Below are 15760 nucleotides of genomic sequence, written 5' to 3' on the forward strand. Positions count from 1 at the left end.
CTTGTTGTGAATGAAAACTTGGAGCAGCTGGGAAACAGGTTTGAACAGATCAATATTGATAAAGTTGATGTGCTGGAAATTTTGGTAAACATTAAGATTGATAAGTCCCCAGGTCCAGACCAGATTTATCCTAGGCTGCTCCGGGAAGCGAGAAAGGAGGTTGCTAAGCCGCTGGCGAAAATCTTTGTTTACTCACTTTCCACGAGAGTCGTATCGGAGAATTGGAGGAAGGCGAAAGTTGTTCCTCTTTTCAAGAAGGGGAATAGGGAAATCCCTGGCAATTACAGACCAGTTGGTCTTACATCTGTGGTCAGCAAGGTTTTGGAAAGACTTCTGAGGGATTGGATTTATGACTATTTGGCAAAGCATAGTGTGATTAAAGGCAGTCAGCGTGGCTTTGTGAGGGGCAGGTCATGCCTCACAAATCTTATTGAGTTCTTTGAGGAGGTGATGAGACAGGTCGACGAAGGTCGAGCAATGGATGTGGTATATATGGACTTCAACAAATCATTTGATAAGGTTCCCCATGGTAGGCTCATTCATAAAGTCAGGGGGTATGGGATATAGAGAGATTTGGCTATCTGGATTCAGAACTGGTTGGTGGACAGAAGTGTGTGGTTGTAGATGGACAGTATTCTGCCACAGAGCTCTATTCTTGGGCCTCTGCTTTTGTAGTTTTTATAAATGACTTGGATGAGGAGGTTGAGTGGTGGGTTAGTAAATTTGCTGATGACAAAAAGGTTGGAGGTGTCATCAATAGTGTAGATGGCTACTGCAGGTTCCAGAGCGACATAGACAGGACGCAGAGCTGGGCTGGGAAATCACAGATGGAGTTCATCCCGGATAAATGTGAAGTGATGCATTTTGGAAGATCGAACTCGAATGCTGAATATCAGATTAAAGACAGGATTCCTGACAGTGTGGAGGAACAGAGAGATCTTGGTGTTCAAGTGCATAGATCCCTCAAAGTTGCCACCCAAGTGGATTGGGTTGTTAAGAAAGCAAATGATGTTTTGGCTTTCATTAACAGGGGGATCAAGTTTAAGAGCCGTGAGGTTTTGCTACAGCTCTACAAGTCCCTGGTGAAACCACACTTGGAATATTGTGTCCAGTTCTGGTTGCCCTACAATATGAAAGGTACAGATGCTTTGGAGAGAGTGCAAAGAAGGTTTACCAGGATGTTGCCTGGACTGGAGGGCTTGCCTTACGAAGAGAGGTTGAATAAGCTCGGACTTTTCTCTCTGGAGAGAAGGAGGTAGAGAAGTGACCTGATCGAGGTGTACAAGATAATGAGAGGCATGGATAGAGTCAATGGCCAGAGACGTTTCTCCAGGGCAGGATTTAAGGTGTTAGGAGCAAGGTATAGAGGGGACATCAGAGGTAGGTTCTTTACACAGAGAGTTGTGAATGCATGGAATGCGTTACCAGCGGTGGTGGTGGAAGCAGAGTCATTCGGGACATTTAAGCGACTGCTGGACATGCACATGGATGGCAGTGAATTGAAGGGTGCATAGGTTAGGTTATTTTATTGTACATTAGGATTGATCCTCGGCACAATATCATAGGCCGAAGGGCCTGTTCGGTGTTGTACTTTTCTATGTTCTATGTTATAATTAGGAATCACTGCTTCAAAATTAAGATAGGCATTTACATGTTAAATTAAAATTGAGGAGTGTACATATCTCATTTGGGGATGTGAGTGATTATTATAATAATTCTTTTCTCTCAGAGAGTTGTGACACTTTGGAACTCTCTCTCTGAAAGAGTCCTTGAACATTTTTAAGGTAGAGGTGGATAGATTCTTAGTAAAAAAATAAGGGGTAAAAGGTTATCAGTGGTAGGCAGGAATGCAGATTTGAGGTTACAATCTGCTCAACCAGGATCTTATTAAAGATGAAGCAGGCTTGAGGGGCCAAGTAGCCCTCTTCCATCTGTTTATTTGTATGCCCAGCAAGCATCTCCTTCCCCTTCAGTAGTGAGCTCTACATCCTCACCATTCACTGAGGCAAGGGTTTTCCCAGTTGGATTTATTAGGATCTCTCTTATACTGACAGCCATTGGTTTGCTCTCCCTCGGAAATGCCAACCCCCTTGATAACTTTAAAGAGCTCTATCAGGTCACCCCTCAGCCTCCTCTTTTCTAGAGAAAAGATCCCCAGCCTGTTCAGTCTCTTCCTGGAAGAAATTGAGGACTGTAGATGTTGGAGAGTTAGAGTTGATAAAGCGTGGCACTGGAGAAAGTACAGCAGGTCAGGCAGCATCAGAGGAGCAGGAGAGTCAACATTTCAGGCATAAGGCCTTCTTCAGATCCTGAAGAAGAGTCCTGCCTGAGACATTGACCCTCCTGCTCCTCAGATGCTGCTTGACCAGCTGTACTTTCTCCAGTGCCAGACTCTTCCTGAATGCTGTCACTGTAGATGTGACTGGAATCAGTTGGTGGGGAATGGGAGAGGTTGTTGGATTAAATCTTGAGGAATGCAAATGGAGTTGGTAGCCTTAGGTTCAAGCAGGCTGAATGGCCTTTTCATTGGTCTCTGTGTTGTGACCTAGCTCATCACACTAGGGCCTCAGGCTGATTAACTCCACATGTTACTGTAATTCTCAGTTCCTTTCTCACCATCTGTTGTCCTGACAGAACCTCCAGTAAATCCAAGAGTCTGTGTCCATCCCGAAGATCCTGGAACAAGTCGTGGATGACAGATGGGGGTTTGTGCTGTTAGAATGGAACAGAAGAATGTTAGTCTGATTCATTTTACACAGCCACACCCCTCCAATCACTGAGCGACTCAGTGCACGGCACTCTTGCCTCAAGGTATGATGGGATTCAAATCCCACTCCAGAGCCTTGAGTATTTTTTAATTCATTTGTGGGATGCTGGTGTCACTGGCAGAGGGCAGTTGCGAGTCGACCACATTGCTATGGTTCAGGAGTCACAAGTAGGTCAGACCAGGGTAAGGATGGCAGATGTTCATTCGTGAATCAGACGGGGTTTCCCCAACAATCTATGATTATTTCATGGTCATGTTTTGACTCTTAAGTCCAGACTTTTACTGATTTCAAACTTCGCCATCTGCCGTGGTAGATTCAAATTTAAAACATTACCTGAGTTTCTGTAATAGACTAGCGATAATACCACTGGCCATCACCTCCTGCTATTATAAAACATTAATATACAATCGAAAATCTTTTTAGTATCAAACTTGGGGGAGAGAGTGGGAGCTGCACTGTCAAGTGAGATGTTAAACCTCACAGGTGGATCCCGCAGCACCAAGTCAAAAAAGAGACTGATTCGCGAGATGACGGGTTGTTTTGTGAAGAGAGATTGAGCAATTCAGACTGAAATTCTCTGGAGTTGAGAAGAATGAGAAAGAGATTTAATTGAGGTATAAAAGATGCTAAAGCAGATTGAAGAAAGTAGGCACAGAGAGAACTCTGTGGGGCAATCTAGATCGCAAGGTCATAGTTCAGGGAGAAGGGGAAGCAGATTTAAAACAGAGATGAGGAAAAACTACTTCTGTCAAAGGATTATGAATCTGTGGAAGTGTAGTGGATGCTGAGACTTCAAGCAAATTTAAAGAGGAGATAGACAGAAGTTTTAATCAGTAATGAATTGAAGGGTTATGGAGAGTGGGCAGGAAAGTGGAGTTAAGGCCAAGATGTGATCATGATTTGGAGATGCTGGTGTTGGACAGGGGTGAACAAACTTAAAAATCGCACAACACCAGGTTATAGTCCAACAGATTTAATTGGAAGCACTAGCTTTCAGAGTGCTGCTCCTTCGCAACTACTCGATGAAGGAGCAGCGCTCCGAAAGCTAGTGTTTCCAATTAAACCTGGTGGACTATAACCTGGTGTTGTGTGATTTTTAAAGATGAGATCAGGCGTTGTTGTATCAAATCATGGAGCGGGCTCGAGGGGCTGAATTGTCCACACCTACTCCGGGTTCTTATGTTGTTGTGTTCTCCACAGCTTCCCCAGTCAATATATATCAATCAACCAATATCATTAATGTAAGTGATCTCCTCATTGCCTGTTTACTGTGCAGAGACTGGATGATGTATTTCCTGTGTTACAGCAGGAAGTACACCTCAACAGTATCTCACTGGGACTTTGGAATGTTCCGAGTTTGTGGCGCGCTATAGAAATGCATCTGAAATTTCCATCATCCCTTAACTCTTACCTTTGCTAGCTGTGCGTTGACCCAGTTTGTGAAAGTCCGGTTTTGAACCTTTTCATGTTCAGCTGTAAAATGTAAGATATGTGCAGTTATAAAAGCAGAATTGATTGTGACACCCTCCAGCTCATTGAAGTAACAAGCAAAGACTAGGTGAACTGTGTTCAAGGGTATGGAAAGAAGGGAAGGTAGAAATTTCAGGGTACTGACATGGTAGAGGAGCCAGGAGACTGGAGAAATGCATTCATAATGGCCTTGTACATAAAGGCTATAAAGGTAAATCCAGTAATTACAAACCGGTCATTTAACTTCAATGGTGTTTGAACATCTAGAAACAACTATCTGTGTTAAAATTAGTAGTCACATGGAGAAGACAAGTTGGTTAATTAGAGTCAGCGTGGATTTCTAAAGAGGAAATTGTGTTTAACTTGCTGGAGCTTTTTTGAAAATGTAACAGAGAAGGGTGATGAGGGTAATGATGCTGATGCGGTGTACAGTGACTTTCAGAAGGCACTATTCATATTCATATCATTCTCTCACAGAATGTGGACCATTTTCTGAACAAAAAAGGCTTCGGAAATCTGAAGATTTGGAAATCCTCATTCTCTTAGGGTTAACGTGTAGGTTCAGGTGGCAGTTAGAAAGGTGAGTGCAATGTTAGCATTCATTCCTGATGAAGGGCTTTTGCCCAAAACGTTGATTTCACTGCTCCTTGGATGCTGCCTGAACTGCTGTGCTCTTCCAGCACCACTAATCCAGAATTCATTTCAACAGGGCTAGAATACAAGAGCAGAGATGCACTGCTGAGACTGTATAAGGCTCTGGTCAGATCACAATTGTAATATTGTGAGCAGTTTGGGCCCCTTATCTAAGGAAGGATTTGCTGGTGTTGGAGGGGTCCAGAGGAGGTTCCCAAGAGTGATCCTAGTGATGAAGGGCTTGTCATTTGAGAAGTGGTTGAGGTCTTTGGGTCTGTACTCGATCAAGTTTAGAAAAATAAGGAGGGTTCTGATTGAAACTTCCAGAATACTGAGAGGCCTAGATAGAGTGAATGTGAAGAAGATGCTTCCTCTAGTAGCAGAGAATAGGACCAAAGCGCATAGCCTGAGAGTGAATGGACAGCCCTTAGGAACTGAGATGAGGTGGAATTTCTTTAGCCAGATACTGCCGCAGAAGGCTGTAGAGGCCACGTTTTTGAGTGTTGTAAGACAGATAGATAGGCTCTTGATTGGTAACGAGATCAAGGCCTATGAGGAGAAGGCAGGAAAATGGGGTTGAGAAACACATCAACCATAATTGAATGGCGGAGCAGACTCAGTGGGCCAAATAACCTAATTCTGCTCCTATATCTTATGGCCTTAAGTAGTCCAACTTCTATAGGTTGACCCTACTGCCTTTAGGTTGACCCAGGATTTTGACCCAGTGACAGTGACAGAATGACAATATATTTCTAAGTCAGGTTGGTGAGTGGCTCAGAGGGGAATCTGTCATGGTGTCCCTAGTATCTGCTGTTCTTGTCCTTCTAGATGGAAATGGTCATGGGTTTGGAAGGTGCTGTCTGAGAAGGCGAATCTCTATGGTATATCTTGAGGATGGTACGCTACTGAAGGCACTATTCATATTCATATCATTCTCTCACAGAATGTGGACCATTTTCTGAACAAAAAATCCTCGTTCTCTTAGGGTTAACGTGTAGGTTCAAATGGCAGTTAGAAAGGTACTGAACAACTTTGACAGAGAGAGTAAATCATATAATAATAGAGTATAGAGGAGGCTGGATGCCAAATCTATGCTTAATTTAAACTCAACCTACTTTCCATTATTTGGGCCCACAGCTGTGAATGTCTTGACATTTCAGGTGCTCAGCCGAGTACTTTTTAGAGGTTGTGATATTTCACCTCAATCACCCTCCTGGCAGTGCACGCCAGAAACTTAACACCCTCTGGATGCAATACTTTCTAAATTCACCTAAACCTTCTGCTTTCCACCTTAAAAGTGTGCCTCCTTGTTTTTTTTTCCCCAAGGGAGACTCTCCTCTTCTTCCTCTTCCTCACAGTACACTGGATGTGGACAGCCAGCTCAGAGTCAGTCCACTGACACAAGTGGAGAATCCTTCACACTGATCCAGCTCCCTCAGAGCCAGCTCTCAGAGTGAGCAGAACCACTGACACTCCTATTTCTTTTTTAAACCCATGTGATACTCCTGTTTAATTTTTTTGCCTCCTTGTTAATAATCCTTCAAATAAGGGGAACAGCTGCTTTCTATTCACCCTGTCCACGCCACTCACAATCTTATACACCTCGAGTAAGCAGGTGGGACTTCAACTCAGGCCTCTTGGTCCGGAGGTAGGGACATTACCAATTCACCACAAAACAGCCCCTCCCAGTAGAATTAACACAAGCTAGATCTAATTGTTCCCACGTGTCTTTAAATGAGTAATTAGACGTAATTAAGTAACAATTGTAATATCCTTTGATTCCTGAAAAACTAGGGTTTACATTTATAGGAACTAAATGGAATATTAAAGATTCTGAGTCCAAAATCACAATGCTACTATTTACACGTGATCAGCTTTTACATTCGTGTACAGTAATCTCTTGATAACAAGCAGCACTGTATCAGTGATAAAGAAGTAACCTGCTTGATCAGGTTGGGGCAAGTCAATCAGTTGGCAAGTCCCTCACATCTCGCTGAATGTTTAAACCTGTTTAAGAACAAAATGAGTATGTTGGAATTCTCCAGTTTCAGATTACCCCTTTGCTTGAGTCTCCATGCTTCATGTGCAAGTCTCTACAAGGTGATCACATCGCCTTCTCTATCTTCAAACACTCACTGTTACCCATGCCACATACTCGCATTCTCAAATCCCTCGGACTACCCGAGAGTCTCCAGAAAGATTTTAAAAGTGCTCTCTTGCTCCATGCAAACCCAGGACACTGTCTGAGGAGATATGGCTGTTAAACCTCAAAGCATTTCCTGATGGTTATAACTGGTGCGTGACCACTGACTGGAAGTAGCTGGGGAGAAAAAGCAGTTTTATGTTTAGATTGAAATAAAATTGTGTACCACGTGACCTCTTACAACCATCTTACAGCCAATTTAATAAAGAACTAGTTGGGATAAGGCTGTTGTCCTGCGAGCACATAATATGGAGCTGAATCTTATCCAATTTTGGCAAAGTGCTCATTTTCAGTGGGTTTCATGGATGGTTTTTCCTCAATGAAGCCTGGCATGTTTTATCGCATTATTGTTGTAAATTTGCCTTTTAGATTAGGTTACTTACAGTGTGGAAACAGGCCCTTCAGCCCAACAAGTCCACACCGACCCGCCGAAGCACAACCCACCCATACCCCTACATTTACCCCTTACCTAACACTATGGGCAATTTAGCACGGCCAATTCACCTGACCCGCACATCTTTGGACTGTGGGAGGAAACTGGAGCACCCAGAGAAAACACACGCAGGCACAGGGAGAATGCGCAAACTCCACACAGTCAGTCGCCTGAGGCGGGAATTGAACCTGGGTCTCTGGCGCTGTGAGGCAGCAGTGCTAACCACTGTGCCACCATGCTGCCCATGCCTTGTTAACCCTTTACTTGCCCCCCCTTCGTCTGATGCTGGCCTGATTCCACAACACGCCAAAGCCTAAAGTATTTGCTGCTGTCATGACATCCCAGGATTCCTAGTGTTGGTACCATCTTTAAAGGGCTGTTGTGCACCCACTCAAGCACCAGCTGCCCTGCATGGTTCAGGATATTTGTCCCAGACGTGCCAGATATGGGGAAACTGGCGTAGGGAGCAGGAGGTGGGCGGGCTGATGCAGGTGAGGGACATCCTTTCTCTCAGGTACAGTAGTGAAGGCCTGGTCTGAGGTTAACAGACTGGTCAGTGCAGTCTCAGCTGTCTGGACGAATGCCCAGCCCTGTATAAAGAAAGTCAATGACCATCTCCACTCCAACAGTTCAACTGCCACCATCCTTTCTCTAACATATCACATTCACTCTCCCTCTCCATCTCCCACCAAGGCACATGCTCCACTACTCTCATTATCACATATTCTGCATATCAATAAGGTAAGATTAAGTAAAAATGAGGGTGACAATGACACAGTAATCCCCGTTAATCGGCCTCTCATTACTTCCTAGTGTGAATCTTGTCTCAATGTCCAGATCTCAGTTGGAAATTGCAACTTGTTGCTCCCAATGTAAGGAAAGGCCTCGCTCAACTTCTTGCACGATCTTCCAAATTTCTCACCATGGTCCATGTTGTCAGGGAATAGGAAGATTCTGATCATGGTGTCAAGAGTGGAGCTGAGATTGGGGGTTGAAGATCAGTATGGAAGGACAGCTATTTAAAGAAGAACAGAGGAACATTCAGAGCTGCTGAAAGCTGTTGAAATGTCATAGGAAAACAGCAAAGAAGCAAGTCCTAGCTGAAAACACTTTGTGAGACTTCCTCCCCTGGTGCTGGTCAAAATGAAAGGTTATGTGGAACGCTGTTTTCTACATACAATGGCAAAACCAGGACAGGAACACGAGGGATGTTGAGGTGGGGGAAACATGTGTGAATACTCTCAGGCAGGTCAACATAATGAAGAAGGAAGTGTCAGAGGTATTGCAATGGATTAACATAGAAAATACCCCAGAAACAGATAGGATCCATCCCAGGAAACTGGGGGAGGCACGGAAGGAAGTAGCTGGGGCCTGAACAGATATTAGATTAGATTACTTACAATGTGGAAACAGGCCCTTCAGCTCAACAAGTCCACACCGACCCGTATACCACCCAGACCCATTCCCCTACATTTACCTCTTTACCGAACACTACGGGCAATTTAGCATGGCCAATTCACCTGACCTGCACATTTTTGACTGTGGGAGGAAACCCACGCAGACATGAGGCGAATGTGTAAACTCCAAACTCTGGCACCGTGAGGCAGCAGTGCTAGCCACTGTGCCACTGTGCCGACCATATCTTTGCATTCTGTCTGGTTTCAGGTGAGGTCCACACAATTGGAAAATGATCAATGTTGTTCCTTTGTTTAAGAGGAAAACAGAGATAATCCAGGTAATTACAAGTCAGTGAGCCTGACATTAGTGGAGGGACGCCTTTGGAGAAGATAATGAAAGACAGGATTTATTCACGTTTGGAAATGAATGGAATTGTTAATGATAGGCAACATGGGTTTGTGTGGGAAAGGTCATGTCTCACCAATTTGATTGAGTTTTTTCAGGTGACAAGAATGATTGATGTGGGAAGGGCAGTGGATGTTGTCTACATGGACTTTAGTAAGGTATTTGATAAGGTGCCTCATGGAAGTCTGGTATAGCAGGTAGAGTCTCGCGGGACCTGGAGTGAGCTGGCTGGATGGATAAATAACTGGCTTCATCACAGAAGACAGAGAATAGTCGTGGAAGTGTGCTTTTCTGAATGGAAATTAGTAACTAGTGTTGTTCCACAGGAATCAAGGCTGGGACCTATGATGTAATATATGAAATGATGTGGAGGAAAATGAAAGTGATCTGCTTAGTAAGTTTGTAGATGACATCAAAATTATCAGAGCTGCAGGCAGTGAGGAAGGTTGTGAAACGATACTGCGGGATACAGATGGATTGCAGACTTGGGCAGAGAAATGGCTAATGGAATTTAATCCAGACAATTCCAAGGTGATGCATTTTGGAAGATCAAATTCAGGTGTGAATTATACAATAATGGCAGAATGCTGCAAATGTGTTGCTGGTCAAAGCACAGCAGGTTAGGCAGCATCTCAGGAATAGAGAATTCAACGTTTCGAGCATAAGCCCTTCATCAGAAGGGCTTATGCTCGAAACGTTGAATTCTCTATTCCTGAGATGCTGCCTAACCTGCTGTGCTTTGACCAGCAACACATTTGCAGCTGTGATCTCCAGCATCTGCAGACCTCATTTTTTACTCGAATAATGGCAGAATGCTCAGGAGCATTGATATACAGAGGGATCTGGGAGAACAGATCCACAGATCCCTGAACATGGCAACACAGGTGGATATCGTGGTCAAGGAGGCACACAGCACATTTGCCTTCATCGACCAGGGTATTGAACATAAAAGTTGGCAAGTTATGTTACAACTGTATAAAACCTTAGTTAGGCCACATTTAGAATATTTTGCATTAGTGGTGCTGGAAGAGCACAGCAGTTCAGGCAGCATTGAGGAGCAGCAAAATTGACGTTTCGGGCAAAAGCCCTTCATCAGGAATAAAGGCAGAGAGCCTGAAGGGTGGAGAGATAAGCTAGGGGAGGGTGGGGTTGGGGAGAGAGTAGCATAGAGTACAATAGGTGAGTGGGGGAGGGGATGAAGGTGATAGGTCAGGGAGGAGAGGGTGGAGTGGATAGGTGGTAAAGGAGACAGGCAGGTAGGACAAGTCCGGACAAGTCATGGGGACAGTGCTGAGCTGGAAGTTTGCAACTAGGGTGAGGTGAGGGAAGGGGAAATGAGGAAACTGTTGAAGTCCACATTGATGCCCTGGGGTTGAAGTGTTCCGAGGCGGAAGATGAGGCATTCTTTCTCCAGGCGTCTGGTGGTGAGGGAGCGGCGGTGGAGGAGGCCCAGGACCTCCATGTCCTCGGCTGAGTGGGAGGGGGAGTTGAAATGTTGGGCCACAGGGCGGTGTGGTTGATTGGTGCGGGTATCCCAGAGATGTTCCCTAAAGCGCTCTGCTAGGAGGCATCCAGTCTCCCCAATGGAGAGGAGACCACATCGGGAGCAGCGGATGCATAAATGATATTAGTGGATGTGCATGTAAAACTTTGATGGATGTGGAAGGCTCCTTTAGGCCCTGGATGGAGGTGAGGGAGGAGGTGTCGGCGCAGGTTTTGCATTTCCTGCAGGAGCAGGGGAAGGTGCCAGGATGGGAGGGTGGGTTCTAGGGGGGTGTGGACCTGACCAGGTAGTCACGGAGGGAACGGTCTTTGAGGAAGGTGGAAAGGGGTGGGGAGGGAAATATATCCCTGGTGGTGGGGTCTTTTTGGAGGTGGCGGAAATGTCGACGGATGATTTGGTTTATGCGAAGGTTGGTAGGGTGGAAGGTGAGCACCAGGGGCGTTCTGTCCTTGTTACGGTTGGAGGGGTGGGGTCTGAGGGCGGAGGTGTGGGATGTGGACGAGATGCATTGGAGGGCATCTTTAACCACGTGGGAAGGGAAATTGCGGTCTCTAAAGAAGGAGGCCATCTGGTGTGTCATGTGGTGGAACTGGTCCTCCTGGGAGCAGATACAGCGGAAGCAGAGGAATTGGGAATACAGGGTGGCATTTTTGCAAGAGGTAGGGTGGGAAGAGGTGTAATCCAGGTAGCTGTGGGAGTCTGTGGGTTTGTAAAAAATGTCAGTGTCAAGTTGGTCGTCATTAATGGAGATGGAGAGGTCCAGGAAGGGGAGGGAGGTGTCAGAGATGGTCAAGATAAATTTATGATCAGGGTGGAATGTGTTGGTGAAGTTGATGAATTGCTCAACCTCCTCGTGGGAGCATGAGGTGGCTCCGATACAGTCATCAATGTAGCGGAGGAAGAGGTGGGGAGTGGTGCCGGTGTAATTACGGAAGATCGACTGTTCTACGTAGCCAACAAACAGACAGGCATAGCTGGGGCCCATACGTGTGCCCATGGCTACCCCTTTGGGCTGGAGGAAGTGGGAGGTTTCGAAGGAGAAACTGTTAAGGGTGAGGACCAGTTCGGCCAGACAAATGAGAGTGTCAGTGAAAGGGTACTGTTGGGGACGTCTGGAGAGGAAAAAACGGAGGGCTTGGAGGCCCTGGTCATGGCGGATGGAGGTGTAAAGTGATTGGATATTACATTTAGAATATTACATGCAGTTCTGATCACCACACAAGAAGACATGGATGTTTTGGAGAGGGTGCAGTGAAGGCGTACCAGGATGTTGCCTGGTCTGGAGGGTTTTAGCTATGAGGAGAGTTTGGAATAACTCAGATTGCTTCCACTGGAAAGGCAGAGGCTGAGGAACGACTTAATAGAGGTCTACAAATTATGACAGGCATCGATAGGGTCGATTGTCAGAAGCTTTTTCTCAGGGTGCAAAAATCAACTACAAAAGGGCACAGGTTCAAGGTGAGAGGTTTAGGGGAGAAGTGCAGGGAAAACCTTTCACCCAGTGGGTGGTGGTTACCCGGAACACACTGCCAGTGAAGGTGGGGGAAGTAGGCATGTTGGCAACGTTTAAGGAGTATCTTGATAGACACATGAACGGGAGGTGAATAGAGGGATAGAAACTGTTTATGGGACAATAAGTAGTGAATCTACAAATGTATTAGGAATCAATGCAGGCTTGGTGGGCCGAAGAGCCTGTGTCTGTGTTGTGTTGTATTGGATTGTATTGAATGAACATTGCCAAGCTGAGAGACCTGGCTCCTGATTGTGAGCTTTGTGACTATTCCTTCCAATGTCCTGCAGCGTTTTCTGAAAGGAGTAATCATGTCCCACAGAGATCACATGTAGCAACATTGAAAGATCGAAAATAGGAGCAGCGTTCAGCCCTTTGAGCCTACTCTGCATTCAATGTGATCGTGGGTGAACTCAGTACCCTGTTCCCAATTTCTCATCACAGCATTCCATCCCTTTAGCCCTATGAACTACATCTAACTCCTTCCCGAAAATATTCAATGTTTTGGCCTCAACCGCTTTCTGTGGCAGAGAATTCCACAGAGTCCCCACTATCTCCAGAGTTTGGTGTTCGCAGGGATTTAGAGCAGTCATCTCTGTCATAGATGCTCCTCAAGCCTGACACTTTCTTGAATCTCGCGAGGGCCCTCAGCAACTGCTGGATTCTCCCTGTCACCAGGTGCTGAATGCTCCTGGGTCATCACAACTATGAAGTCACAAGTCACAACAGTCATGGGGCTGACCTCTAAACTAAACATGGCCTGAAACACCCTCTTCACACAAGATGCAGTGAAAATTTGGAATTGTCTGACTGAAACATAAAGCTTCTGCGATGGATGGGAATACTTCAAAACTAAGATCCCAAGATTTTTGGTTTATAGAACGAACTCGGGTAGATTGAGTTAGAATAATAAATAGCCATGGTTTAATGGACTTGAGGGGCTGAATGGCCTCCTTTGTTTCCAGTCTCTGTCAGTGTACACAGATCCTGAGATGTTTACTGACAAACAGCAGAAGATCTGAGTGGATTATGCAATGATTATATTACTGGGCTAAATGCCGAGGCTATTAACAATTTCAAATCCCACTGTGAGCAATTTGAGAATTTTAATTAAAATAAAAGTCTAGGTAAATCATGAAGCAGTTGCATTGTTGTAAGAATACATTTGGTTTAATAATATCCTCTTGCGATATGTGGCTATCCTCCAGCCCCCATGCCAACTGTCTTCTGAAGGAATCTGGCGTGTCACAGTGACACCCACATTCAAGTAAAATAAAGGCAGACAAGTTTCCTGCTTAGGACAGTGCTAAACATAACCCCCTACCCATCCCATTACCCACATTCTACACCAGATAGTAAACAGCAATGAGTATAATCAGTAAGGACAAGGACAGATGGAGAGAAGTAGGTCAGAGCACAAAGACATCGTTGTTATCAGCTCTGTAGGATGAATCCTCAGACACAACACAAGATGGTGATGTGTGCCTCAGCCTTGCACTCCACTGGAGCAGACTAAACTGATAGCAATCCAACCACCTCCTCCCCCGTAACTCTTCACACACCACCTCCGGCCACTGCTTTCTCACTCAACAGTTTCTATTACCTGGACAAAGACCCCAGCCATGCCCCAAACCCCAGCCCAATTTCATATTTCTTTGTTGGTAATTCTTGCGAGCAAGGTTCCAGGATAGCCTGGATTAACAATACCAGAGCTAACAATGTCAGAACAGGCCATTTGGCCCATATACAATGTCTAGTGTTTATGGTTCATTTGAACCCCCTCCTATCTTTCCACCTCTATATCCACCACTCTAACTTTCTAATTGTACCTGAACTGGAGGGGCACAAATGTCTTGGGTGGAAGATTTGCTCATGTGGTTCGGGAGGATTTAAACTAGTTTGACAGCGGGGTGGGAACCAGAGCTACATATCTGACAGGGGGTAGTTGTTGATGGGCAGTGACAGGATACAGTGAATCTATCAGGAAGGTTTTTCACGTGATAAAACAAAGGGATCGGTTAAAGTGTGTCTGCTTTAACGCAAGGAGTGTCCGAAATAAGAGTGATGAACTTAGAGCATGGATCGGTACTTGGGGCTATGATGTTGTGGCCATAACGGAGGCGTGGGTTTCAATGGGGCAGGAATGGTTTCTTGATGTTCCAGGGTTTAGAATGTTTAAAGAGAAGAGGGAGGGTGGAAAAAGAGGAGGGGGTGTAGCATTGTTAATCAGAGAGTCCATCACAGCGACAGACATGAAGGTTGTTGAGGAAGGTTTGTCTACTGAGTCAGTATGGGTGGAAGTTAGGAACAGCAAGGGAACAGCCACCGCATTGGGGGATTTCTACAGACCCCCTAATAGCAGTAGGGAGATTGAAGAACTCATAGGTGGGCAGATTCTGGAAAAATGCAGAAGTAGCAGGGTTATTGTTATGGGTGATTTCAACTTTCCCAATGGCTGGAACCTCCTTACTGCAGATGGTTTGGATGGAGCCATTTTTGTCAGGTGTGTTCAGGAGGGTTTCCTTACTCAGTGTGTAGACAGACTGACGAGGGGAGAGGCCATTTTGGATTTGGTGCTTGGCAACAAGCCAGATCTTGCGATGGGAGAACACTTTGGTGACAGTGACCATAACTGCCTCACATTTACCACAGCCATGGAGAGGGAATGGAGCAGTTACCAAGGGAAGATATTTAATTGAGGAAAAGGAAATTATGACGCTATCAGACAGGAGTTGGGAAGTATAGATTGGGAACAATTGCTCCACAGAAAGGGCACAGCAGACATGTGGAGACTGTTTAAGGAGCAGTTGTTGCGAGTGATGCACAAATTTGTTCCTCTGAGACAGGCGAAAAGGGGTAAGATTAAGGAGCCTTGGATGACGAGAACAAAGGAACATCTTGCCAAAAGGAAGAAGGCAGCGTAAGTAAAGTGGAGAAAGCAAGGATCTAGCACAGCTTTAGATAATTACAGGCTTACTAAAAAGGAGCTCAGAAATGGACTGAGGAGAGCCAGGAGGGAGCATGAAAAAGGCTTGGCAGGAAGGATTAGGGAGAACCCAACTTCCCCGTTCTCATTGGCAAGAAGAAGGCTAAGAGGGAATTTGATAGAGACAGAAAAGATGATCAGAGGATTAGATAGGGTAGACAGTGAAAGTCTTTTTTTCTAGGATGATGACATCAGCGTGTACGAGGGGGAATAACTACAAATTGAGTGGTAATAGATTTAAGACAGATGTCAGAGGCAAGTTCTTTACGCAGAGAGTGGTAAAGGCATGGAATACCCTACCTGCTAAGGTAGTCAACTCAGCCACATTAGGGAGATTTAAACAATCCTTAGATAAGCACATGGATGATTTTGAGATAGTGTAGGGGGCAAGCTGAGAACAGTTCACAGGTCGGTGCAACATCGAGGGCCGAAGGGCCTGTCCTGTGCTGT

At 45.3% G+C, this 15760-nt stretch overlaps 1 long non-coding RNA gene across 1 annotated transcript in view; it reads right to left on the reverse strand.

Annotated features, from left to right (window-relative positions):
• Positions 1 to 2631: 2631 nt before the first annotated feature.
• Positions 2632 to 15760, reverse strand: part of LOC132818013 (uncharacterized) — a 38760-nt gene continuing 25631 nt past the window's right edge. Inside the window, exons 2-3 of the long non-coding RNA XR_009644946.1 lie at positions 4180 to 4241; positions 2632 to 2712 (exon numbers count right to left, since the gene is read on the reverse strand). This is a non-coding gene — a long non-coding RNA (uncharacterized LOC132818013). The remainder of the gene's footprint in view (positions 2713 to 4179; positions 4242 to 15760) is intronic.

Source organism: Hemiscyllium ocellatum, chromosome 8 (assembly GCF_020745735.1).
Source record: "Hemiscyllium ocellatum isolate sHemOce1 chromosome 8, sHemOce1.pat.X.cur, whole genome shotgun sequence".
NCBI lineage: Eukaryota > Metazoa > Chordata > Chondrichthyes > Orectolobiformes > Hemiscylliidae > Hemiscyllium > Hemiscyllium ocellatum.